This window comes from Buteo buteo, chromosome 13, assembly GCF_964188355.1.
Source record: "Buteo buteo chromosome 13, bButBut1.hap1.1, whole genome shotgun sequence".
In the NCBI taxonomy this organism is placed as follows: Eukaryota; Metazoa; Chordata; class Aves; order Accipitriformes; family Accipitridae; genus Buteo; species Buteo buteo.
Window position 1 is genome coordinate 4,100,425 of NC_134183.1, and position 10,153 is coordinate 4,110,577.

Genomic DNA, 10,153 nt, shown 5'->3' on the forward strand with positions numbered 1-10,153 from the left:
AAAAGCCGTGCTCCCTCGTGCGCTCCTGTGCAAGCCATGAGCTTGTCCCCTCACAGGAGAAAGAGCTTTGTCCAAACTTTATTTCTTTTCTTGTTATTTTAAACCTTTCTGAAAATTTCCTTTCTGTAAAACAAAACCTTCCAGGGATTCTTGGTATATTTGAGCTTGTTTTGTCTTACTGTAGTTGAAACAAATAGAATATATACGAACTTTTAACCTCATTTGTAGCATACCATGTAATGAATGGTACACCTCTTTTTAATTATTTATTGTTTATTTATCATGTATTATTTATAAACTACTCCAAAATAGGGTCCAAGCCCTGGTGCAGCACCACTACTTGCGTCAACTCTGATGTCCATCCTGTGGGACCCCACTACAAGCGTGTATATCCAGCCAACTCTCAAACAGGATTATTTCCTCTCCAGTCTCTTCAGATAAGCAAGTAATGTATATCTAGTGTCACTGATTCCTAATTTGCTAAGTTTTAAAACCAGCGCATCTTTTTGTAGACACAGTAGTACTTACCCTTAGTTTTTGTATTACCCTCAAGCGCCTGTTTTCTCATTTTAAAACCCAGTTTGTAAGTGCTGTGTGACAGGTTCACTGCTGGGAAGGTTTAAGCATTAAAGCATAAACCAGCCCCACCATCCAGCGATAAAGCTTGCTGGCCTTTATCTGTTCACCCCAACCAGATAAACCATCAGTTTTCTGCTGGGATCTCTATGTCCAGTGGGAATTACGCTCCAAGAAAACACTGGAGTTCACATATGACGATCTTGCATTTGCAGAGCCCAATCTAGTTTGCTGGGTTTGATGTTAGCGGTTTCTAGGGGCTCAGACACAGTTGCCTTTGCATCCTCCCCTTGATGGATCCTTTATAATTCTCAGCCCTTCTTGGAAGAGGAAACCTTCGGGATCACCAAAATCGCTGATGCTCAGAGGCGCGAGGGCTGTCCCACACAGCTACGTTCTCCCATGCTGGGGAGTCATTTAGTGCAGTTAATCCTGTGCGGCATCGTGAGACGTCCCTGTCCCCGAGTGGAATTTTCCTTTGTACTGATTAAATACAGAATAATTCATTTTATAAATTAAAATGTCTGCCTACATAAGCAGAAGAAAGGGGGGAAAAAAAAAAAATTCATACCTTCCTCAAGGCCCCAGAAGGTTTAGCAGAGTCTAGGGGCTAATTAGGAAAGTAATTATTTCAATTCGTTAGAGAGATTCTCATCATGTGGCTGCATTTGTGAGCCCAGGAGTTCACACGTTCACCCAGTGAGCACAAGCCCTTTGTAAGTAAGTGCAGAACTGCCGAAAGAAATCTGTCAAAATAAGTGTTTGCTGTCAGTTCAGTAAATGCTGGTTTGGGGCAGGAAAATGTGGTGCTTGGTAAAGCACGGGCAACAGTGGTTGTGCCGCCGGGTGGTGTTGCTGTCCCTCTAACAGTGCCCGGTGTGGCAGCAGCTCTCGGCATGGATGACTGTGGGTCTCTGAATGCAAATATCACACTTTCCTTGACTGGGGAGAAACTTCTCCAGAGCCTCTGAGGCACGGAGACATGCGTGTGGTGGGGCGAGGTGGTGGGGCGAGCTGCGGAGCCAACCTGCGCGGTCCTTCTCCTCCCAAGCATCATCCTGCGGTTGATGTTCTCCACAGTGATAAATGCTCAGTAAATAAATGTAATACTCTCTTAGGACACCTATTCATCATTTAAACACCTCTCCTAGTCATCTGGCATGGTTTCACCCCACCTTACTCTCTGTTACACCACATTCCTCCCTCCTTGAGTAACACCGCCCAGTTGCCTCCTTTGGGCTCTCTCCCACCCCTGTTTCAGTGCTGGCGTCCCGCTGTGTTCTTTCTGTGTCTGTTGCTTGAATTGCAATAAATAAAAAGTGGAGCTTGAGGATAAACTAGCAATTAAATGAGAGGTTTAACCCCTATGAGGCTGAAGTCCCTAAATTTGCCCAATGGGATGAGTCAAGCTGCTCACAGGTCCGTAGGAAGGTAATTGCTCGTCTGACACTTGGCAGAAAATTGTTTGCACTTAGAAGCAAAAAAAAAATTCTCTTGTTTTGCATGAATGACTAATTGGTGTCAGACCCTTTATGCATGTGGCTGTGTCTGCTTGAACTATAGCGTTAGAGCAAATTACTGGGATTAAGGGTTAAATAAAAACCCGGCGCTGCCTGATCCACGCGCAGTTCGCTGCTCCCTGGTGCTGCTCAGGACTGCAGCGGGCTGAAGCTTTTTCTTTCCCTGCCATCAGCCTCCCACGCGGCACATCCACCCATCCCACAGCCTGGGTGCCATATGGAGTTCACGGCACTGGGAGGAATGGATGGTAACTGAAGAAACTGCACGTGGGAGGCGAGCGAGCCCCCAGCCCGCTGGTTGGGAAGACGGGTGCTCTGAGACTTTCTCAGGGAATTCCTTGGAGCCACCCTCCCACTGTCTGTTTGGGGTTTTTTGAATTAAACAGCCCTTTTGTAAGCCCAGAGAGGTTTTTTTCCTTGCCTGTATGTCCCAGGACATGAAAGCTCCTCTCTGACAGCATCTCCCCTCCCACCCCCAGGACATGCTCTCCTTGTTGCACCCTTACACCGAATCATTCCCATGGCCCCAGGTGTGATGGGGCTCTGGTGGGAACAGGTTCCATTTGCCCGTTAGTTAGAAGTGTCCTGAAAACCCTTATTGAATCATGAGGTACGGATGCAAGAGGTTCATTAGAGACCAATCACGAGCAGTAATTAAGTAGCCAGGAATAATAAGGCTGTGCTGGGTCATGTCCTCCCTCAGTTGCTGCTGGAGCAGCTTGTGGCTTCAGAGCCCTTTCTTGCACAGTGGAAAAAAAATATCTCTCTAGATATAAACCTACGTATAGGTATAGCTAAAATGCCCTGCAGTGCTGCTCCCCTTGCATCTATGTTGCTAGTGGACACGAGGAGCCGCCGGGAAGGTTAACGTGAGACAGGAGCTCCTGCGGGGCAGTGACCCCCATCCCTCTTGGGATGCAGACCAAGAGCACGGCTGAGCTGGTTTGGCTGTTGGTGAAGGTGCTGCTGTGGCAAGGTGAGGTTTGGGCAGGTGTTTTGGGGCAACCTGGTCCTGCTCTTGCCCAGGAGGATGGCATGGAGCTGCTGCTTGGTCGGGAGGGGGAAGACAAAATCCCTACAGCTGGGGAAGCCTCAGATGAACCTTGCTGTTGCCTTCTCTGGACACAGGACTGAAGACCTGTGCCCCTTCATCAGCTTTGAGCAGACAAGACCCAAAGGTATTTTATTAGGGTGGGTTTCAGCTACGTATCACTGTGGCAGGGTAAAGAGCTGACTCAGGCACGGTGTACGCAGTTTGGGGGTTTCTAGTACACGGTGCTCTGTTCGCGAGTCCTTGTGTTGCATTATTAATGCTATTTGTCAGGGTTGTGTATTCATTTTCCCAAATGTGAGTTAGCCCCATGGGCTATTCAAGGTGTGCTAAGAAATTAAATAGTCTTATTCCTCCCTGCTGATAGCTTGTTAGCTGTGCAGAACCAGCATGTCTGTGGTGGGGATGCTGTGTGAACAGGAAAAATATTCACCCAAGTAAATACTCCTCCACTAATGAGAAGTAGCTGAGAGATATTTATTTTCTTCTTCTTCTTCCTTCTTTATAAGACTTATTTATTCACATCCAATTTTTTCCCCACTGCAAAAGATTGACATTCAAACCTAACGAGAAAAAACAGCCTTTTCCCTCCTCACTTTCCTCGTCCAGTTGTAGGGCTAACTGGTGGGGTCTCCTTCACCCTGCTGCAACATCCCTTGCTGCAGGGGCCGGCTTGTTCCGCCAGCATTCCCTTCTCGAGAACCACATCGGCTCTTTTAGCTTTTCTTTCTGAAAATTGGCTGCACCTCAGCTGTCCCGTACACTTTAAAGCTGTGACTCCTGGGGCAGGGAGCTGGGTGTCCCCAGCACCCCGGCTGCTCAGTGGGTGCCACCCCACATACTCCACCGTGGCCGGGGTGCTCCGCTGACCTTTTCTCCCTGCACCACAGGGTTTCTGTCTATCGCCATTGTGTAGATATCAAATCTCAACCTGTTCCCATGGATACAGTAGATTATAGAGAGGGAAGAGCTGCCTCTTTGCTTTATCTTCATGTAAGGTCTTCTATAGCTTAGATTTTGGATTACGGTGACCTCAGCGGGCAGTGGTTATAATGGGTAGGCGATGGCTGCAGCGATTGCCATGTGTATCCTTAATTGCAAACCAGCCCCCCAGATGTAACCCTTGAAAGGAAAGGAGAGGTGGCTCTGGGTGGCATGGGACTGCCCATTGCCTGGCCCTCCCCGCGGCTGCAAAACGTGTGATTAGCAAAATATGTGCCCAGGTCACATTGGTTGCAGTGACAGGCACTGCAGGGCTGAGTGCGCTCAAGTTGTGCCCCCGTGTCCCTGTGGGTGATGCACGGAAGGGCCTTAAGCCAATTACTCACGCTGGCTTGTGCCACAAATGATTCCAGTGAAAATAGAGATGGACGAAGAAGAGATGACGCTGTCAGCATTGCTGTCCTGTAGCCTGGTGCCCATCGCTGCAGCAGCTGCGGTCGGTGTGTAGCATCACGGTGCCAACATCCTTCTTGTTTTCACACTACTTCGTCTTGGAGTCGCTGGCCAATTCAGTCTTCTAGTAAACTTTGTAGGGGAAACATTCTTTTTTATATATATTATTACAGTTTGCAACACAGGAAAGCAGTATTTCAACCGCAAGATTAGCCCCACTCTGCTGTGTTGCCAGACTCCTATCCCAAGGGCTGTATTTGAGGAATACATCAGCCCTGACTGGATGTTTTCAAGCCCTGAGCAGTTTGTACCGCAGTGTTCTGCAGGCTCTGTCCGGCATTTTTAATGAAACCATCTCGGAAATCCCCAAGCCTCACCCCTCTCTCCGTTTCCAGCGAAAGGAGAAGTATTCACACACAAATTGTGATTAATGCGCCTTGAAAATACGCAGCGCCAGCATTCAAGGTTATTCCCCAATAAGCCATCATTTTTGTCATCAGCTCCAGATAAATCTTCTGACTGTGATGAGATGCAGCTGCTTTTAATCTTTAATGTTAGGGCAGTGTGAATTCATTTTTCTAAGAGGCAAACCACGTGTGACTGGGGAGCGGAGAAGGTGTTTGATGACTTGGGCCCGTTCAGGTTCGCAGCTGCTAAATCTGAGGCTGATGCAGCTCCAAGGGCTGCGTGAGCCAGCGCGTTCGGGTTCTGCTTAAACTGCTCGTTTTGGAACAAAGTCCCTATTACCCCAACGAGTCCCAGCTACCATCCAGCACCTGTAAATCTGCATGTAGACAAATCCCCAGACCTGAGCTTCAGTTCTCCGTTGCTAATCAACGAAGTGCGTAGGCACGTGTTGAAATCCCTTGGACTCCAGCAGGATCCATCTCAGAGCCAAAATTAAGCCCGAGCGAAGCTCTGCTGAGCGAGAGCTGTCCTCGTGGGCATGTTTAAAAGCACCTGGTGGTTGGCTTCTGTGCTAGAGGAGCTGGAAGGCACAAAAGAGGAGATAGTAAAGAGACATGACCATAAATTCATTTTCCCTTAGTGATAACATCTTTAATGAGGTGCGTGTTCACGAAAATAGAACCCTGAGGTTCTTGCATCTGCCTGGCGTCTTGACACACGCCAGCTTCCCGCTGCAACTTCAGGGGGAAAATCTGCCGAGAAAGCTGAAAGGTGTTATTTAATTAATAACAGCTAATTTGAATAAGTACCGAAATGTCACTCAGCTCCTCTGGAGGTGAGCTCGGTGATTTCACCTCCATGGGAAAATGGGAGGTTTCTGAAGGCAGGGACACTACCAGTGTCACGCACACGAGCAAGGAGCAGCAGTGTCGTAAGTCTCAGCATGCTGTCGTGTCAACGCAGGTCAGATCCTGCTCATTTCTTTACATTTAATAAGTAAATCTATGGTCTTTAGATTTCGCATAACTGTGTGGGCCTTAATGCTGGTTTAATCTGTCTCCAGCTCAGCTCATCAAAGGCTGCTGTAAGTGAGGGGATAAATGAGGCATCCTGTGGCACTTGCCAATGCTGCATCATGCCCAGCCAACATCTTACATTGAAATAATACGGCTTTTAAAGCTGCCTTGCTCCAATACTAGACAAGTTCAAATATCTGAGTGAAAGCTCTTATTTACCCTTGAAAAGCAAATTGTGTTTTATTTTAGCAGGAATTACAGGGTCTGTTCCTTGAGAGAGCATCTCCAGTTCTTTCTGGGCTTAACGAACTTCAGAATGACCCATGTTTGTCCAGGACAATAGGATTATATATTATTTAGTGTTGTTATTTATAATTTAGATAAACAGAGAAGGTCTCTAGCCATGGAGAACGTGTACATATAAAATCCCCTTCAAATTATTTATTTCCATATAAATTATGTACTGTCAAAACTGCTCTACTGATCTGAAGGTTAAAGGCTTCATCACAGAAATGTAGCAGCTCCCCGTCATTTCAATCAGAATGTGATTATTTACAGAAAAAAGCATCCTGGTGGTTGTGGATTTCCTACTGATCTGCTTCAGCAGCTCTGTCTGACTTTGAACAGCTGAAATAAATGAAATAAATAAAAATACAAACCTATGATAGTTTTGTCTTCCCATAAAAAGTAGGTCATATCCCCAACTGAGCTGTATTTTATTCATGTAAATACATTTTTGCAATTAAAAATGCAACAAAAACTACATTCATGTCAACAGAGCTGAGCCTAGCGAAACTGGGTTAGGGCTGATGCCCGGGCTTCCTCGGGCAAAGCCCTGCTGCCGGACAGGCAGGTCCCTCGCTCCTCTGCCGTGGACCTGGGGCCCCAAACCACCAGTTTTGGGGCAGGAAAGTCAAGCAAATCAGGGGAGGAGTGAAAGCGCTTAAAACTCTCCAGATTGAGCTCCGTATAGGAATAATTATGGCTGCTATTTTAAGAAGTTGTTTAATAATGTTAAACTGATGACAGCCTGAGATTATAACACTGCCACCTCCGCACTCCTGGGGGCTTTTTCTTTTCTCCTTCCCCCCCCAGCCCCCTATCAGCTCTGGTATATTTGTATTTTTCCAGGCCTGTGTTACCAATTATCATTCTCAAAAGGCTCCTGAGCAAGCTGGGAATCACTTTGCATGAAAGGAGAAGACGAGGCATTGAAGTACAAGAGCCATTAGCCCCTCTCCCAGTATGTACCTAGAGGGGGTCTATGAGTGTGTTCAGGAGTAACATCCACATTTTCATTTGGTCCAGTAAAATATTTGGGAGCAAATCAGAGCTGCTTCCGATGGGGCTGAGAGGTTGCCCTACAGGTTCCATCCCGTGCAGTGACCCACGGCGTGCGTGGGGCTGCAGCCTGTGGGAAAACACACTTCTGCAGTAAACTGTGGTTTGGCTGTCTCAGTTTCCCTATTTATAAAACAGAAATTGTATTATTGATTGACATGTTGGTACTTTGGGAAGTTTGGATGAAACATGTTGCCCTTAGTATGCATGCAGATAATTAATGATCTTTTTTCTGGAGGTTTAATGTTTCGTTTGCGCTGCATGGTGATTAGCACTGAGCTCCTCTTGGCAGGATGCTCCCTCCCCAGTGCGGGGCTGTGTCTTACCACTGCAACAGAAATTGGAGCTGCTTATAGAAACTACCGTAAGAGGGATGTCAGGGCTGTCTTGGGGGCCTGCACCACCAGAAAAATGAGGAGCCTGAAACAGAGACAGAAGGAAAAAATGAGCTAGAAAGAATGGAGCTTTCTACCACATTTTCCTCTTTTTCTGGTGCTTCATTCGTGATAAGAGAAAAAAAGAAAAAATAGGGTTAGGTCCAGCTGGCCTTTGTTTGAGAAGGAAAGTGGGAAGGTGATGCCCTGAAGCTTGAGAAAAGGGGTGTGCGAGGAGGGTTTCACAGCACCAAACCCAGCACCAAGGCTGGGCTCTGGCCAGCACCTCCTCTGCAGGTGTCAGTGGGTCATTAATGGAGGGGAAGAAACTATTTCCTCTCTTTGACCAAGTCTGTTCTTGTTCCAGGTGATGCCATTGAGCTTTTGTATACTGGGGTTTGTCTTGTTTGGTTATTTCTCTTTGATGTCATTGGGGATAGAATTGTCCTTTCCATGCACAACGCCCTTTTCCAGCCAGCAAGGGATGGCCGTCTCTCCTGCTCCATGCTGGAGCTGTACGGGAAGCAGGAGGTTGGGAGGATTAAAATACAATTTAAAGTACAGTAAAAACAGATCTGTCAACCTGTCCCATTTGCTTGAGGGTCTTTGGTTTTGGTTTGGTTGGGCTTTTTAAGATGTCAGGAAAGATGCTTGAAAATAAATTAGGTTTCATTTAGCTCAGAGTAACAATTAAAACTTGGAATGGTCAGGGCTTGTTTAGGTAAATCAATTAAAAGATTGGCACATAAATGATGTGTACCTTTGTCTTTCAGCGTCCTAATCAGACTGGGAGACCTTCAGGCTGGGATGCTCAAAGGTGAGGCCACTGATCCAACACGTGTTCCCACTGGCCAACCCTACAGCTGTCCTTCATGACCTTCTGGCTGGTCTCTAACCTGCAGTATTATGGGCTTCTCCCTGAGGAGGTTTTCTCCATCACCACCTCTTCCAGTCTATTTCATTTAAAGCAATTTCATTCTGCATCTCCAAATTCATCCCCAGGAGTTTGAAGGAGCAGGCACTTGTCTCTGCCCGCCGGTAGCGCTTGAAGGCATCCGCACATCCCACCCCAGGGGCGACGGCTTTCCATCAGTGAGGTATCCCATGGGAAGGGTGCAAGCCTAATTCCAGGGAAGTAGAGGGGATTGAGAAACTTTTAGGAAGTATGGTCCCTATTTCATACTCCCTCAGTGATGGAGTTAGCTTTTTTCACAATTTACAATGAAACTGGGACAAGGCACCAGCTATTTGAAACATCAGAAAGAAGCCGGGGAAAACACGGGTCACAGCGCAGAAGACATTGGACACAAGAGGACCCTTCAGTCCAGCAGGTGAAGACAGCACTGGGCCAGAAGAAGCTGGAATAGGACAAAATCCAACCAAAAATTACAACTGTTAAAGAGAAGCTCCTTGTCTTGGCTTCAGCCCTGCTTCGGTGCCGGTGTTAAGGCTCTTGGGCTGCTCACCGTGCCGTGGGCACGCAGCGAGATGTTCGGCAGCAGGCACGGGAAGAGCAGTGGCTTCTGCGGCATCCCAGCTGCAGCGCTCATCCCATCAAATATTCATGATCCAAATGGATGCAGAGAGCTCCCCCAGCCCTCGACCGCCTCGCCGGCAGGTCGCACTCCTGACAGCCAGCATCAGATCTGCACCGGCTGCTCATCGGGAAGGACTTGAGGGACCTTCACTCACAAGGCTGAGGGAAGCCCCACCGATTGAAATATTTAAGAGCAGGCAAGGCAGTTCCCTAGTAACTACCCCAAAGAGACCAGTCCTGCCCTTGGCAGCTCTGTGTGGGCTTGCTTCCGTAGCTGCAAGAGAGGAGCCTCCTAAAAGCAGCTCAACAGCTCCAAATGGCGATGGGCAACGCTCGCCGAACCATTTGCAGTGCGGGTATGGGACGGGGCTGTGTGACAGCACCCAGCATCACTGAACTGCTACCGCCGGGGCCTCCCTCCCCGAACGTCCTTAGGGATTTCTCGCTCCGGAGAGGTTCTGTGCAAGGAGCTGCAGTGAAAGCTGGGATAAAACCTGCTTCTCTGCCCGTTGCAGGGCCCAGGCAGGGATGGATAATTAAATAACAGCCACAAGAGAATCCCCACCCATTCTTTCTTCATGAAAGACACAAAGTTCATCATTCATTCCAGAGACAGAAAAGCTGAAAACCAGAAGATGTAAAATGTGGGTTTATGAACATTTTAATCTTTTTTTTTTTTTTAGTTAAAAATTTTGCAGAATAAATGCATGGAGCAGTTTCCACCCTGAGCTCATCATGGAGATGCTGAAACGCTGTGTTAGAGAGACTTTTTAACCTTCCCACACACACACCCCTTAGGAGAAAAGGGCTTTTGGGGGGCTTGGGGGGGGCCGGTCCCCGTAGCAGCATCTCAGCCTCTGCCGCTTGTTTCGCAGCTCCCTCTCCTGCTGCTACGGCAGAACAGCAGGGCGAGAAGGTGGGGAGTGTATCCCAGA